Below are 16,777 nucleotides of genomic sequence, written 5' to 3'. Positions count from 1 at the left end.
TCACCAGCTTTTTAGAAACAATAAGTCAAAGAGTGATTAGCCGCTAATTAAAAATTTCATCCAAATAAAACTTAAATCATGTTCAGAGGCAGAAAAAAACTACCAAGTACAAAACTGCCAAGACATATGACACTGGCCTTAACAGCTACAGTTGGTACCTATAAAGCGTTTAAGGTTGATACTCAGCCTTTAATGCACCCATTAGAAACACACAAAAAGGGTGGCAACAGTTTGTTTGTGTTGCATGTGGATCACAAAGCTTAGGGTGGGCCTCTCAATACGCCTGATTTATAGTTTGACGGGGAGGTGTCACACACAACTCTTTCTCCCTGTCATTACTCTGAGGAGGAGCAGAGATCACTCCCAACGGAGCAGCAGGGAAGGATGTGTTGACAGTCAAGATGAGTAAGGAAAAAGGTAGGAGGGCAGGGTCCAGATTTATGGCTGATTCCCAGTATCCCAGTACCACCTTTGGGAGTTAGACGGTACATCTAACCAAGCTGCCCCTTCCTTTCCACAAAGCTGCCTTTCACCCCTCTGACTTCAGATCACCGGGGTGATATTTGGCATGGATACACATGCATAAACACACAGCTTACAACTGACAAGGCCTCTGAGTTTACACATAAGAGATAAGTCGGCTACCCCTCAGGAGGAACAAAGAGAACGGAGAGAGGGGAGTGATGAAGGGGAGGCTGGAGGAGACAACACAAAAACGAGTGTTTGTTGAAGAGGGATATTCAGACAGCAGGCAGACGGACATGAAACAACATGTCTGTGATCTGTCAGAGTAAATGTGATGATTAGTCGGTTTTGTCGATATTAAAGGAGAGATCTGCTCCTGAGACTAAGTTTACCACATTATCTTGATAACTTTGCCCCCATTTAACCTGGAGCAGTCAGCGCTCCACATCCGAATAGGATGCAGGTTTTTACTCTGCCAAGACACACAAGCAACCCAGTAAGTTTGCATCTTGGCACAATTCCAGGGTCTGAGTCAAACTTTGCTCCTTAAACTGTAGACAGGAGGGTAACCTGAGTCTGAGACTATGGCTTATCTATTCATCTCTATGCATGAGAAAAGAGTCCGCTTTGGTCTCTTTGCATCACCTTTTGTGGTGAAACATGGTGGTCTAAAACAAACAGTAAAACGTGCACAGTAAGACGGACGGACACACACACAAACACACACCTGTGCAACCTGTGCAACCTGTGCCGTATGTGCCTTGTTACTAACAGAGAACTTGGGAGTCAGGCTCACTGAATTTTGCCAATCTTGAGTTATGAAGAGCTTTCCTGGGGAGCTTTTCTTACCTTTTAAAGAAGTATATTCTAATAATGGAACTATATTGTCCAAAGAACACAATAATTCATTCAATTTAAATGTTTCCCTGCTTTATATGTGCGTCTCTGCTCCATAAAGTTCATGTTCCAGTTGCTGCCTTCAACTCATGAGCTACATTTGCTTGTTTTGCTCCCAACCTGCTTGATCAAACACATCTACATCCCATGACAGCTCCAACGTCAAATCTCTCAGCGTGAGGGACGAGTCTGTCACATCCACCTGCCTCTCCCCTCTCCTCGCTGTTGATTTACTATCTCCACGGCCTGAGACAGACATTTTCTCTTTCTTGCTGGCGTCTTGACCCCCCTCCTGGCCCTGTCCGGGGCCCTCGGCTGAGGCACCACGTTATTTACTGCCCAGGGAGCTCTGTGTGCAGAGAGTCAACACTGCATGGCTGGTTGAGCAAGGGAGCAACCTGCTGCTCACCCTCTCTCTCTCTCAAACACACAAACACACACGAATGTAGAGATGCACACGAAAAACACACTCACAAAGTCACATGACAGTCCCAGGGGGCTGGCAGAGATGTTTACCGCGGCACAATCATCTACACAGTAAAACTGAGAGACAAACAGACAGAGACATCCATAACTCCAGCAACTATAACCTGCCAGTAGTTTCAAACTGCTACAACAGAACAGTAAATGTGAAGCTTTAAGTTTGATGATGTGACAAAGCAAACAGCCATGAAGGCTGCAGGAAGTTTAGTCTGACAGGACATGACAGCTTTCACCCAGGTGATCTTCACAGTCAGCTGGACTCAGTTGGGAATACGTCCTTAGGTGGACTTAGCCCTGTTAGACATTCTGGAAGTGGATGGCTTAAGCTTGCGTCTGACCTGCGCATGTTGGATGAAATAAGAGAGATTGAGACAAAGGAATTGAATGACCGAAAACCTTCGAAACATTCCCTTTAAAGGTTAACTAAAGACAAAAACAAGGTCTTCAGTTGTCATAAATTATTCCTCATGTATTTCTTAAAACTCCACTTGAGATCAAAAGACTTCGGGTAAGCTGTCAAACACAAAAATATGCATTCAGGTCTTCCTGAAATGTTTTAAGATCCAAAAGCAGAACTGCAGTGAAATTCTTCTCCACATCCCTTCCTTCCTCTCAGTAATTATAGCATCCCAGCTGACAAACTACAGGTCCTGTTGTGTTTATCTTTGCCTCCTTGGATACAACAGGTGACACACAGGCCTGGATACACTGGGCGACACGCCAGTCTCTTACTGGTTCTGCTGGCCAAGTACATGTTGGCCTTCCTGCTAGAAGAAAAACACCTGGGGAGTGAAGGAGCAACAGACCTAGATTTTAAAGAAGGTAGTGTCCAGGTACTTTGCAACGAGGAAGAGAGATATTCTCATTGCATCAGTGAGAACTTGTTCTCTTGTACAACAGGCTGAGTAAAACATCCTGCACAAGAAAAAACAGAACATTCCTCCTGGTGAAATCTTAAGGGAAAAGTTTGCCATCGTAAACTTGGTGAGGATGATTTATTTAGACGAGCACAGACGGTTTAATAAATTGAAAAGTGGGTTGACTTTGGATTGGAAATAAGAGTGTGTGAGGGAGGATAAGGAAGCTGGTGTGTGTGTGTCTGTGTGTGTGTGAGAGAGGGATGTGAATGTGTTGCAAGGAAGGACTGGATCAATCTTTTATCACTGCAGTGTGCTTTCATCCCTAATGGATCCGACATGAGCAGAGCGCAGCACTACCTTCCGTCACATTGCACAGGCGAGGGAGGAAGGACGCACGGAAAGAACAAGAGCGAGCAGGAGAGGTAGACAGAGCAACACATGGAAAAGAAAAAGAGAGAGACAGAGAGAGAGAGGGACACAAAAAAAAACACCTTCCCAAAAATAATCACTACCTGAAACATGCAAACATTTGACTCCGCCAACATATTTTCAGAGCGTTTCCAATTACTTCTGGCCCTGAGTGCATCTGCAGGAGTTTGGAAATAGACCTGATAAGGATGGTGGGAAATTAAGTCACTTCACAGCGTGAGGAGGGACTTTGAATATTTCCATCAAGACTCCCAGGAGATGTTCGGGTGTGCAGGGATGGACTTGGTTTCCCTGCCATGCCAGCTGAGTGACAGACTGACAAGAGACAGAGATAGACTGACGGATAATTCCAGAGGAAGAGGGGAGTCCATCTGTGTATTCAAGCAGTGAAAGAGCAGTAAAAATAACATCTCAGAGAACAAGGCAGGATGACTCTCAGAGGAGGCTCAGCTCTCTCTGTGCTGAACAGACTCATTCATGTGATAGAAAAGAGGAACTATCAAGACAGCCAGAGAGATGCAAAGAGAAGGCGGGAGAGGAGAGGAGCTAACTCAACAATGTTCAGAAGAAAGTTTAAAAGTTTGTAATGTCATGTGTTCAGACTGCTAGTTACCACATCAGTATATTTTGGAGCTTCAACAAGAGAAGACATTTAGCAGCACAATAAATGATCATCTCTATACTTCAAGTACCTTAAACAAACATCATCAACATTTCACTTGGTGCTGTTTCCAGGTAAGAAATTAATTACTGAGGATCCCACAGAGATTGTAGTTTGCAGAGTTAGGATCAGCACCTCCTGAGAGGAGCTCAACACAAACTTTTAGAAGTGGTTGCCAAGCTGACCACAGGCATCAGGTCTAAGCTGTCAGAAACAAAAATGTGGTTGTCACTTTTACTCAGCTTGAAATGACTTTGAAAGATTATTTTCAGAGCCTACAAAGATTTTTCTCTTAATTGAATCTTAGCCTGTTCAACTTTTGTCCGATTCCTTTTTAACAACATGAAGATATTCTGGTGTTCCTGGATTAACCGCAAATTAATCAAAAATAAAAAAGAGCAACTTGTTGGTTACTTATTTACGAGTGTTCACTTCCATTCAACTAAAACCAAACATTTTAAATATATATATATATATATATATATATATATATATATATATATATATATATATATATATATATATATATATATATATTTATTGTCGTTGTTTTTTTTTGAGGGGGGGGGGGGTTGTGTTCTTATGCTATGTCTTATTGTTTAAAAAGTTGCCATCAGTCGAGGCACTGGTGGCCTAGCGGTCCAAGCGCCCCACAAACAGAGGCTATAGTCCTCGTTGCAGGGGTCGCCGGTTCAACTCCCGGCCGCAACCATCTCCTGCATGTCTTCCCCCACTCTCTACTGCCACATTTCCTGTCTCTCTTCAGCTGTCCCATCAAATAAAGGCAAAAAGGCCCAAAAACATAACTTAAAAAAAAAATAAAAATAAAAGTTGCCATTGGTTGTCAATTTCTTAAATGGTTGCCCATGGCAGCATCATAATTGTTACTATCAAGCACTGAACAGTCAGATGGCAAAAGTTAACAGGGGCTAAGATGCTTGAAGCAGCATTATCTAGTGCAGGTAAATATTACTTTCAAAAGGTAACATTACATTGACTAACAGGAGCTAAAAGATATAAATAAATGAATGACAGTCATGTTAATGACTATGATGTACGTTTGAGTCATAATTATCAAATTTGTTCTTCCACCTCCAACCATCTGTTACATTATCTCTGTGAAACCCAGTTCACACTGTGGAACACGTAAACACAGATAACACATGAGGTATTACAGTGCAACTCCCACAGTCAGTCAGGAAAAAAATAATCAGCTCCCAAGGGTGACGGGTTGGAGGGGTTCCCAATCGATGGACCTGATGGGATAACAAAGTCAGCCTGCTAATGAGCTTCAAGTCCCACTATCTAACACAATCCATGCTGGGAAATGTTAAATAAGATGCTAGCCGTGCATAGTGATGAGTCAATGTTTAAATAGGCTTAAGAGTGGTTTTGCTGCATTAGACTTGCACAGTGTTGGGATTTGAGACGTGCACGTTAACGGTTAAATGTTGTAGAAACATGCAGAGAGTGAGCTGAACTCTGTTCATGATTTCCATGAAGTAACCTTTAATCCTACAGCAGTGTGTGACAGATCTGCACTTTTGTCATAGTTCACCTTAGGTGCTAAAAACATCCACAAAAAAGAAAAGTCTGTTGATTATAAAGCTAGGAGGTACTACACTCACGCTTTTAAAAAACGCACACAAAAAGTGAAAAGAAAAAAAAACGGAGTGAAGTTTCACCCAAACAGGTTTGGGTCCTTTTGTTTCATACAGGAGAATACTCGGGTGGCGGGTCTTGTGTCAACAGGTACATGTGAAGACACAGCTCAGCTCCCCAAAGACACAACACGAGATTGCTTCTCTGCCCCTCACAAAAATATACACACACAAGCTCACACTTATTAATAAAAGGCTAATAGATGTCTTCATGTGCAAGCTGAAACACAGCAAAGCCACAGCCAGATAGACACACTTCAGAGAAACTTCCCCACTCTGTCATTCAAACCGGCAAGGACACATTCAAACGATCTCTGAAAGACACTCTTCCACTCACCCAGAGAGAGGATTTATCCTTTTCTTCAGTGGTTTTAATTCTCTCCGTCTCCTCTCTACACTCAGGGGGGAAATCCTTCACTTTTGTCAGAGTAGCAGAGCCGGTTGTGCGGCCGGTGTGCCTGTTAGGCAGTGAATGAGAAAGTGAGAGAGAGTGTGTGAGGAACGTGCGGGTCCAGCAGAGGTCAGAGGCAGTCGGACGTGGTCAGCAGAGAAAATTAAAAGGATGTCGTGACGTCTCCGCTCTATTTCGCTGTCCTCTCCTCGCTTGCTGCCTCAGGAATGCACTTCTTCTGGGTGTCCTCTCCACAGCTAAGATCTGAAAGACTGCTGAAGTCCTCTCTCTCTGCCTGTCTCAATCCCTCCTCCTTCTCTCTCTGTCTCTCACCCACACAGAAACACACCCTCCCAGTCACTCCTCTCTCTCTCTCTCTCTCTCTCTCTCTCTCTCTCTCTCTCTCTCTCTCTCTCTCTCTCTCTCTCTCTCTCTCTCTCTCTCTCTCTCTCTCTCTCTCTCTCTCTCTCTCTCTCTCTCTCTCTCTCTCTCTCTCTCTCTCTCCTCTCTCTCTCTCTCTCTCTCTCTCTCCTCTCTCTCTCTTCTCTCTCTTCTCTCTCTCTCTCTCTCTCTCTCTCTCTCCCCACCCTGCCTTGCTGTGCTGACAGATCAGGTACCTCCCCCTTTTCAGGTAGTTGAAAGCGTGTTTTTTTCAGCTTTGTCACTCTCTCTCTGAATCAATTTCCTCTGTTATTATCTCTGTATCCTACGATCACCGAAGGCACAAAGGACCATCTGTAATAAAACTCAGAGATAAGAAGAGATAAACTTGAAACTCTTTGCATGCACGTGTATTTACATACGAGGCTCTTCTGTTTGTACGAGCTATAACCTGAGGCATTAGACATCCACCCTCTGGCCTCCGGTCACATGAACAGCTGATTACACAAATAAGTCTGTCAGGTGATTTTCTCTTCCTTTTTCCTGGAATGAGGTCATAGTCCTGCCGACCAGGTGCGATCGGAGAGACTGCGCTCGTGTGTCTGTGTTTGAGTTGGACAACGCCCTGTGGGAAAATGACAGAACCAAGCTATCCAAATCTGACCACTCTGTTCCAGAGAGAAACACATGTACAAAACAAAAGCCTGATCAAGCAGTAGAAGTGCTCCACATTCATTAAAGGAGCAATGTCACGGTTCTGAAATGTGCTTCTTTCTCCACAGCCCCCCACACACAAACACAGAGCTAAGACATGCGTGACCAATGGGTCAGGCATTACATGTGGGAGCCCCTCATGTGTGAGACAAGCCCCTTCTTTTCACACCTCTCTTTTCTCTGTCATGTTATCCATATAAAAACTCTCATCTGAATCACTAGCAGCCCATTTCACTTTTCTTTTCCCTTTAACTTGTCCCAAAACTGAAACCAAAGACAGAAACTTTACCAACTAGAAAACTTCTTGATATATTAAATTCTGTATTAGCCTGCTGTCCATTTAGATAGATGATTGATAAAACTGCACCAATAAGCAAACTCTTAAAGGTACAGTGGGTAGTTTGTAGTGGCATTTAGCAGAACAGACTTGGTAGATATGGAATATGAGTCAGTATATTTTGTAAAGTTACATCTTTTGGGGTATCTGGAGAGGATAGGAGAGTGGATAGAGCAGTAAACCAGGAGAGAGAAAGGGGGAAAACAGGCTAAATTCGCACCCAATATATGTCAGTATATTTTTAATCCGTGTATAATCACCTGAATACAGAAATAACTTTGTTTTTGTTAAATTACAACAAGTCTTTAAAAAACCTACATTAGGGGACGGTCCCCTTCCGCCATCTTAAACCACCATGTTCCTACTGTAGCACAGAACAGACAAACAATGAATGGCTGCTTGCATTTTTTGTTATTAGTGAGTGACTGCCGAAAATGCACCAGTTGAAAGACAAAGAGGAAGAAGAAGAGAGTCATTCTTGCTGTGTGCACAATCGTTTGGACAGTAAAAACTTGAGAAATGGAGGATCAAACTTGAAGCGGCCCAGATTGAAAGGTGCCGCAGAGACTAAATGGGGCCGTGCTTGTGACGCGTCTTGCCATAAATCAAAATCAATGTTCAAAGTAAGTTTTCTATTTATTAACAAAACACTCAAAATAAATCAATACCAAAAGAGATCAAAATAGACGATGACATTGGCGGTCAACAAAAAATACTCAACCCCACTCACCCTCTATGTATACCTCCCGCCCCCAACTGAACAGGTACTTAAAAGGTTAACCACACCCATGAACCCAAAACCAGAAATGAAGCAATAAAAAAGGAAATAATCATGATTAACGAATAGGACAGAAAATCAACATTATGGCCCCATACAAAACTAATCATGCATCAGAGGAGCTTTTTGTCCTGAAAGGCCACCGTCATTTCCGGAATTACACCACTGAGGGGGCTGAGCAAGAGCATTTCAACTTAGAACCTGACTGCTATATCGCTAAATACTTCATTTCTACACACTGTGCCTTTAAGTGAATGCCTGTTGGCAGCTATAACTGAATATGTTGCGTCCCCCAGGCGGTGGGAGAGTAAATTAAAGCACCTGCGTGTATATTGTTCACTAAAACCCAACCAATACTTCAATGCTCAAGGCAATAAGTCAGCATTTCAGACTTTCAATATCTGATGACAGTGTATTCTTGGATCTTTATTTTCTTACATAATGTCTAACATTAGACAGGTTTTGGAAAAGGTTGCCCTATTTTATAAAGAAACTGGTGACCCAGATATGTTCTGAGCATAACGTTTTTACAGCAAAAAAATAAGTGGTAATAGGTGCAGACAGTGATATCATGTCTCAGCTCTATCCCTGATATCCCTGTATTGCTTTTTCTTGTTACTTCTCAGCTGACATTTGTGCCCATGCTGATACATCTGTGACAAGATGACAGCAGCTATTAGATCAGTGGGGTCAGCTGGGTGCCTATCTTAACCTGGGTTCTACACATCTATCTGATCTATGTACTATATTTGAACATCTAAATGTAGCTTTCACTTTCTTGCTTAAACCTTGTTTACCAAAGATATGAAATACGAAACACAGAGACGAATTGTGTTGTATTTTTAAATATTTAAAAAACAGTCCGAAGAAAGTGGGAGTAAAACTTGATGTCATTTAAACGAACATTTAACAGCAACCACGATAAATATTTAATTAAAAAGGGACTTTGTACTTCCCACTGCACAAAGCCATTGTAGTTACAGAACAGTTTCTGTTTCATCTGCATCAGACCATCATCAATACCTTCTTCATCCCTGTGTTTACTTTTCCGTTATTGTCTAAACAGACTAATGAGGACAAGCAGTCACAGGGCCTAATAACCAGCGTGCACATTGTATAAAGCAGATGCTCCAAAAATAAATGTCTTGCGTTAATTGCGTTAATTTGATGAATTGAATCATGCAAACAAAAGACCACAGTGAAGAATGCCGTAGCTTTTAGCCAGGCTGAGTCACAGAGGCCCGCAGAGAGTCACGGCACATCTCTGTGAGCTGCCTCACTGTTCTGTCCATGAAGCAAAGCTTTTGGCACATCTAAAAGCTGTGTTTGTCTGACAAATCACTTAAAACACGCTCAGTGGGGAGGGAGCCTCCGGAGGCAGTGCTTAGGTACTAAAGGCCACAGTGAGAAAAGGCTGAGGTGCTGAGGAGGAGTGACATTTTAAAAGCACCAGTGAAGTAAGTACACTCTATGGCTTCTGACAGGCTAATACCCTTCAGTGGATCATGTGCTTGTCCATCGTCAGACCTAAACCAGGTTCATTTAAGGGCTATTTCTTGCAGACATGACGAAGGAATGGTTGACATGAGGTGAGCCCTACTTATTGGTCTGAGGGTCTGAGGATAGAAAGAGAACAGAGCTGAAATCAGAGTGGTGGGTGGGGGTATTGTGATGTGCTGTGGAGGATTATCAGTCCAAAGCCTTCCAGACTTCTCTGACACCTTCCAGGCATTCCTCAGGGCACCTCCCATTGCTGCGCCGCCCTGATCCCACCCTCCCCTGTCAAACCCCACATATCATCCCTCTTTTTCTGCGTGACTCAAGCATTCTTGTCCCCCCCTCCTCCTCCTCCTCCTCCTACAACACTCCCTCTGCTTTCAGCAAAGGAGCTAAAGAAGACAAAGACACGCCTAAAACCTGTGCTTAAAGTGGAAATCCTTCAAGGTTTTGTACTCCTTTTTCCATTTATCCCTATTGCAAATAGGCTGAAAATGCACTCAACTCAACTCTGCACACTATGTCGCGATCTTACTACTTTCAGTCAACACCGAGCAGAGTTAATACCTCAACAAGTGATAGTAGGTGTAAATTTGTCCAAAGAGCAGAGAGTCAGCCATAACTCAGCTCAGAGGAGACAGGAAGATGGCTCTAAGGCGGAGAAATGGACTGGTGAGGTCTGGCAGCAGCTCAATAGGTTCTGTGGAGGGGAGAAGAGTGAGGGGAATACATGCTGATAGTGTCTTTGTTGGCCATTATTCACACAGAATGAATAGCATTAAGTTGCTGCTACGGCTCACCCCTTCCCGTCTTCTCTCTGGAAAACCCCCACCCCTTCGTCTCTCAGTATTTATTCAGCCTTTCACTAAACCCAGCCTTCAACAGGTGGACAACAGGTCAGACAAGACTGAATCAAGCAAATGAAATGACATCAGACTATTTTCACAAACAAGTTACAAAACCCTAAACTTTTGTTGACATCAGTTTCCAGACTCATGGCAAGATAGTAATGCCGTTTGTGCCAAACACGCCTAAGTATAGCCCTGCTGTCTCATTATGGTCAGGCCAGTGCTGTTGCTCCAGAAGTGCAGCTACATCTTGTGTATCATTATGACAGTGGAGATGGCTTTCCCCAGTGAAGGTAATTGCACTGTTGAGATGTAAACACAGAACATCCAGTACCAAAGCAGACAAGGGCTTTTGTTTTCTTCCCAGAAAACTGGCTCACATCATGATTCATGTTTTGGAAGCAAATGAAAGACCCTATATCATCAATATTCAAATAACAACAGTTGTATTGAAACTATAACAACAAGGTGAACCTGAGGACAAGGAGATAACAGGGGAGTGCAAAGTGAAAACGAGAGGTAGAGAGATAAACACAGTTGGTACACAAACAAAGAAACAAACTTTGCGTTCTTCCAAACACAGGATAGAAAAGAAGATGTTTAAAAAATAAAGAAAAGGAAAGACATGCAGCCTGTCTTTCCCACTATCTTCTCCTATTCAGCGCATACGAGCATCTCTGTTGGCTTTTAGCAGCTTCCAAGTTGTCAGAAGTTTGGCTGCACTTTGGCACCCTCTTCCCCATCGTCTCTTTTTCTCTCTTGTTATTCAGTAGCAGCCCAGACTGGCTCAGGAACTAAACTGAAAAAAAAGCTTCTACCTCCCACATGGCATCACATTGCCTTTTTAAAGGACAATAAAAGCTATTTTTAGAGGTGAAACAAATCTTGAGGAAAATTATAAGTTGAAGCATTATTCTTCAGTGTTTTAGCTACGTGTCTAGAGCCTTGACCTTTTTCATCCTTTTCGTTCAGTCCCTTCATCTTAGCCAACTTGATTTCATGCTACTTTAGATACTTCTAGATAGGCAGCCCCTGTCCCTTCAGATAAAGTGGTATCATTGGAGTCACACTGTGCTGCTCCTATTGGTAGATAGGCTACAGTCAGCTCAGCTCTGTTGGTAATGGAGGAAAGTTAAAATGGTTACAATGTCTTGAACCCTTAACTTAAACACAGAGTGGGATGGGATGTTGAAATAGGGCCTTGAAACCACCATCCCTTTTTCCTTTTCTTCAAACTTTACCCATACCTTACTAGATATGTGACAGCACCTTATGACACAATTGAAAATCAGTGTCAAGTAAAATCAAATCACTTTTTTGGAAGTGCGATTTGATGTTTAAATACTTCCATAATTTTGCGATTTATCAGAAGTACCCATCTTCTAATATAAAAGCATAGTTCTTATCAAAACAGGAAATAAAGTGACCTCTGCATAAGGCAGTAAAAAGGCACAATAAAATCATAAATAATAGTTTTATGAGGCATTATCTTCTCAAACGCTTAAGCATAAACTGGGTTACATGAACCACCAGAACAATCATGAACCAAGCATTGCAAATGATATATCATGAATTGAATGTATTGTCTCATCCCTACCCTCTATACATGTCACAGGTCTTAGCTTGGATTTCATAAGGAGCAAGCAATGTGTGTAAGATCAGGAAACTAAAATCAAAAGTAGGCAAAGAGAGAAGTTGACCTGTGTAGAGGTTTGAATTGCTCATTTCATGATAATCTCTATATTAACAGGAGAATTTGGAGGGGGGGGGAACTTGATGCAGGGGATATGGGAGTCAGGTGGGAGCAGGTCAGGGGTCAGAGGTGAACAAAAGCAAAGTAAGCCCCACACAGAGCGAGGCAAAGGCCCCCCCGGATGCACTCACTGACGCCCAGCCTGTCTGTCTACACCTTTTCCTCATGCCTTCGCCTGTAATTTGCTTGTCAGACAATGTTTTCTTACATCTATTTGTCTAGTCTAAATGCTTTTTCCCCATTCTTAGTGTCTAAGATGTCATCCTCACTTTTCTGTCCATTTATTCAAAACACTGTTTACAATACTAATCTATTCCACAGAGTGTGTGTGTGTGTATGTGTGTATGTGTGTGTGAGTGTGTGTGGGAAAGGACTATCCAAACACCTGCGGGAACAACAGCTCTTAAAAGCTTTCACTGCACCGGGCCTGTCATCTCCCTTCTTTTGTGGCTTTACTGGATCAAAGGAAAGCTACGGCTGTGTCACGGCATGAAAGTCTTTTGTTGCTGCAATCATGCACTTTACTCTGACAAATGTATTCCTGCATGCACACACACATAAAGATAGGATAACACCTGAACATTATAGAGTTCTATTCATACCAATCTAATGGGAGACATTTAAGATTAAAGCAGAGCCTATATGCAAAAATGATTCCCCTGAACTTCCAAGTGCAGACACTTAAAGACCTTTTGAATTTTAACGAGGCCGGTGAGACTGCCATCACCATCTTCATCAGGCTGGAGGATGGTCTGAGTGTGTGTGGAGTGGGCATGTGCGTGGAGCTGAATTAATGATGTGTGTGTTGGTGGATATGCCGGATTACTAATCAGCGCTAAGACAAAGGCCATATGTGTGTGAGTCTGTACATCCCGCCCACGTATCTCCCACATACTCCCCTCAACGTCTGCTTAAAATCCTATCAGCAGGAATGTTAGGATTGTCGGGTCAGCAGTGGTGACATCATGGCAGCCCGTCAGAAGCAACAACAAGGCTCGGGCGCCAGTTTCCTCCTGGTTGCATCAGCAGTGCTGTACCAGGCTGTGGCTCCATGACACCCACTCCAGCCCTGCCTCCTGAGTCCCCAAATATTCAGTACAGACGAGAAATCGAACTCACTTGAAAAGTTTGACACCATCTCATCATGCAGTTTGAATCAAATCTTTTCGCATGCTGGATTGAGTGGTCAAGGTTTTGGCCTCAAGTCTCAAGTCAGTTTGATCATTTTAACTAGCCCTATAGAATGACTGTACACAAAACACTCACTTTAATGAGGCTGCAGACTCTTCACCTGCTTCAGGTGGTCTGAGGTCAACAATGGAGATGAACGGCTTTGGTGTTTACAAAGAGAGACAAGCATAGCCTGAGGGGGAACGATGCTTTAAAAAGTTTGCATTGGCAACTCGCGTCTTTATTTTCTTTCTGCAGCAAATAACATGAAGTTCAAACAGCCTAGCCGCAGTATATTAAGTAAAATTAGCCACTTCTGCTGCTAGCAAACTCTTCTATCATGTGTCTGTTGTGCATGTGTGGGGTCAAGTGTCAGCAAACAGATGCTAGTGTGTGTTTGTGTTTGTGAGCTTGAGCAAAGGATCCTTCAGGTCATCAGATAAAGTGCACCTGAGGGAGGGGCAGGGGGCCTGTTTTCAATGTTTCCAAGGTAACCGAACACAGACGTGACCACCTGGTTGTCAGAGTCCAACAAGGAGGGGACTGGAGCAGAGAGGGCACCACTTCAGGACGGTAACCATGCCAGAAAATCCTCGCTAAGTGGGCCGGTTCCCAAACACAACCCTGTATTGTGTTTGTGCCATGATGAGAAGAGGGGCACAGAAAGCGCACACAGCTGTTCAATCTTTCATGGAGCATAAGAAGAAAGTATGGCACTGTACACTCCTCATTACAGTCGAGAAATAACTCCACTGTCGATACATGATATGCAAAAAAAGCCATGCCAAGAGAGCCAGGAGTGTCAAGCTGTAACAAATGTACCGAAGGGGTCCCAGACACCCAAACATCTACTAAACACAAATATTGTTCAGGTTTGAAACACACAAAGACACACTGATTCTGAAAAACAGCCCTGAATTATTCATTATCAGTTAATATCTTTAATTATAAAACATGCTGCTGCAGTGTTGAGCAAGCGTTTTCCTCAGCATGTCAAATAATGTTACAGTAAAGAGTAACACAGCTGATAAAAGCATCTCTCAAATGAACAAAGACTTACTTACTAGAAACTTAAAAACCAAAAGTGGGTGTTTATCAGTGACTAATTGTTCGACTTGAGTTTTTGATGGTTTTTGAAGCACTAAAGATACGTTTGGAAACTAGACAAGACACAAAAAGTCCAAAACTCAGCAGATAAAAACACTTCAACACAACAAACAAGAGCATTTGTTTTACTCACCTCCTGCAGTCTAATGGTCTCTGGGACTGCCTGCCTGTTGAAAAAGGAGAGGAGTGAGAGGAGGAAGAGCTACACAACCCTGTCACTGTCTCTGTGTGTGTGTGTGTCGGCTACCTGATCTAGCACTGCCCGTGGAAGAGACAGAGCGATAGAGAGCAATGCAGAGGGGAGGGGGGGAGAGGCGGGCAGCTGCAGAGAAAAGTGAAGTGGTGCCGCCATTCCCCGTCACCCAGGAAACCAACGCTCTTTCAAAGAAAATTGGCCAATGGCAAACACCGGCAATTGTGTCCAGACAAAAAGTCACATGACTGCCAAAACACCACTCCCTCTGCACCGAGTGAGAGGGGAAGAAAAAAAAAGAAAAAGAAGTTGAAGGTCCGTGGCTGATAAAGTGGGGAAAAATAAAGAGGAAAAGTGAAGAGGGAGTAAAGTAAAGCAGAAAGTGGTAATGAATTTGAGTTCAGATGCAGGAACAGGTCGCAAGGCCAGAGTCTGAATAAGCTCCACAGTCCTCTCCTCAGAGCAGCTTTCTCTGCAGCTTCACTCTGTTTGCTGAGAGGAACAGGGCTGAGCAGCTCAGAATGAAACTGATGGTAGAGCTCTACATCCAGCTGGCTGACTCATATACCACTAAACTTATCTACTTCAATATTAGACCACCTATAAACACAGTGTCCAAAAATCCTTCAAAAAATAAACATGCGTATGTTATTCATAAACATATAAGCTTGATCCCTCTAGTGCTTTTACAGCACTGTAGGATCTATGGTGATCCTGTGATGTGACACCAAAATCAATTAATTTTCTTCCAAATGACACCTGTTTTGAGATCAATTCTCATTTGACACTAACAACAAATTGATGCTAACTGAGAATGTGATATTCATCAAAGCTAGCAATATATTGGAGATCTAATGACGTGCAAATGTTTGTTTTACGCTGTTGTCATATGGGTGTGGTAAAGGCCAATAAAAGACATCTGAATTTGTATCACTGAGAAAAAAAGGGTATCTGAATGTCTCAACTAAATGATCACAGAAACCACAAAACTAGTCAGACCTCTATGTTTGTGACAGGTTCTTCACATTATACCAACAGATTTATCAAATTCATACTGAGACATTTTCCCAATCAACCCCAAATAAAGTTGAGACCATTTTGTTTAATCTGCAAAAAGTAGATGTATTAACAAATTCAAGGGAAACTTAAGAAATCTCTTTTAACACTTTTTACATTTAAGAATTGCTTAATTGTTTTCAGACTTTTCCTCTGTCAATACTGGATCATGTGGTCTAACCATAGACTGTATAAATAATGGACGTAGTATCCTTGATGTCACCCATCTGTTCCTGAGCGCTGTTTTGAAGCCAATTGACAGTGGTAGCCATATTGGAAATGCAGAACTCAACCAGTCAAAGTGTGACGTAAAGGGGCGGAGTTTGAGCCTCCTCGCCAACAGCTATGTGTTACTGTCCGGGAGTCAAGTCAGTCATGTCCTTATTTGGGCAAAAAACTTGCAATCTTAATCTCTTAACCAGGCTGTAAACATGTTTATTTGGGCAAAAACCGTCGCGTTAGAAAAAAATTCCCCCTCTGTACAGTGTGTGCCATTAGAGAGATTAGCTTCGTAGCGCCAAGCCGTTTTTTTAACCAGGCTGTAAACATATTTATTAATGCTGCAAAGATCGCCTTTTTCCCATTCACGTCTATGTGGTGTCCTGTGTTTCTGCAGCCTGCCTTAAGCGGATTCTCGATGAACTGCAGTCTATAACACTTCTGCATGGGCTTCATCGTTTGAGACCGGAGGTTGCCGCTTGGGTCTAACGAGTTTCCAGCTGTGGCGGCCAGCCTGGAAGTAATTTCAATGGGGATGCTCCTGTCAAAAACAGATGGTACACATTACACATACTTATCAGAACATCATGTAGACACGGATGAGGTAGAAGATCAATGACAAATTGAGCTTTCCCTGCTTGATTCCATTACATTCTTGCATGTCATCTCAGTTTTCAGATTGCAAATGAAAGACCAAGACTGACATTAGTTTAAGAATGGAGCTACCCTTGTCTGATTTGTCAATGTCCGCTATTATCACCATTCTCTTCCCACTCTCATGTTACCAAAGTCCCTGTTGCCTTTCTGGACATAAAGGATATTCTTCAACAGCAAGTAGTGAAATAGTTAAACAGATTGTGCTTGTGTTGTATGAGTG

The 16,777-nt window shown here is 42.7% G+C and overlaps 1 protein-coding gene across 7 annotated transcripts in view; it reads right to left on the bottom strand.

The window, feature by feature from the left end:
- Window positions 1-16,777, bottom strand: part of rassf7a (Ras association domain family member 7a) — a 39,262-nt gene that overhangs the window by 16,816 nt on the left and 5,669 nt on the right. For 2 of the 7 annotated variants that reach the window (XM_034685855.1, XM_034685858.1), the window contains 2 exons: window positions 14,566-14,599; window positions 5,794-5,914 (listed from right to left, as the gene is read on the bottom strand). The exons of 1 other annotated variant lie outside the window; for it this stretch is intronic. The gene's annotated coding sequence lies outside the window, so the exon portion shown is untranslated. Of the gene's footprint in view, window positions 1-5,793; window positions 5,915-14,565; window positions 14,600-14,679; window positions 14,894-16,777 lie in introns of all 7 variants that reach the window. 4 more of the 7 variants (XM_034685854.1, XM_034685856.1, XM_034685859.1 and 1 more) reach the window with 3 other exon arrangements.

Source organism: Notolabrus celidotus, chromosome 6, assembly GCF_009762535.1.
Source record: "Notolabrus celidotus isolate fNotCel1 chromosome 6, fNotCel1.pri, whole genome shotgun sequence".
In the NCBI taxonomy this organism is placed as follows: Eukaryota; Metazoa; Chordata; class Actinopteri; order Labriformes; family Labridae; genus Notolabrus; species Notolabrus celidotus.
This window is presented reverse-complemented; position numbering and strand designations above follow the sequence as displayed.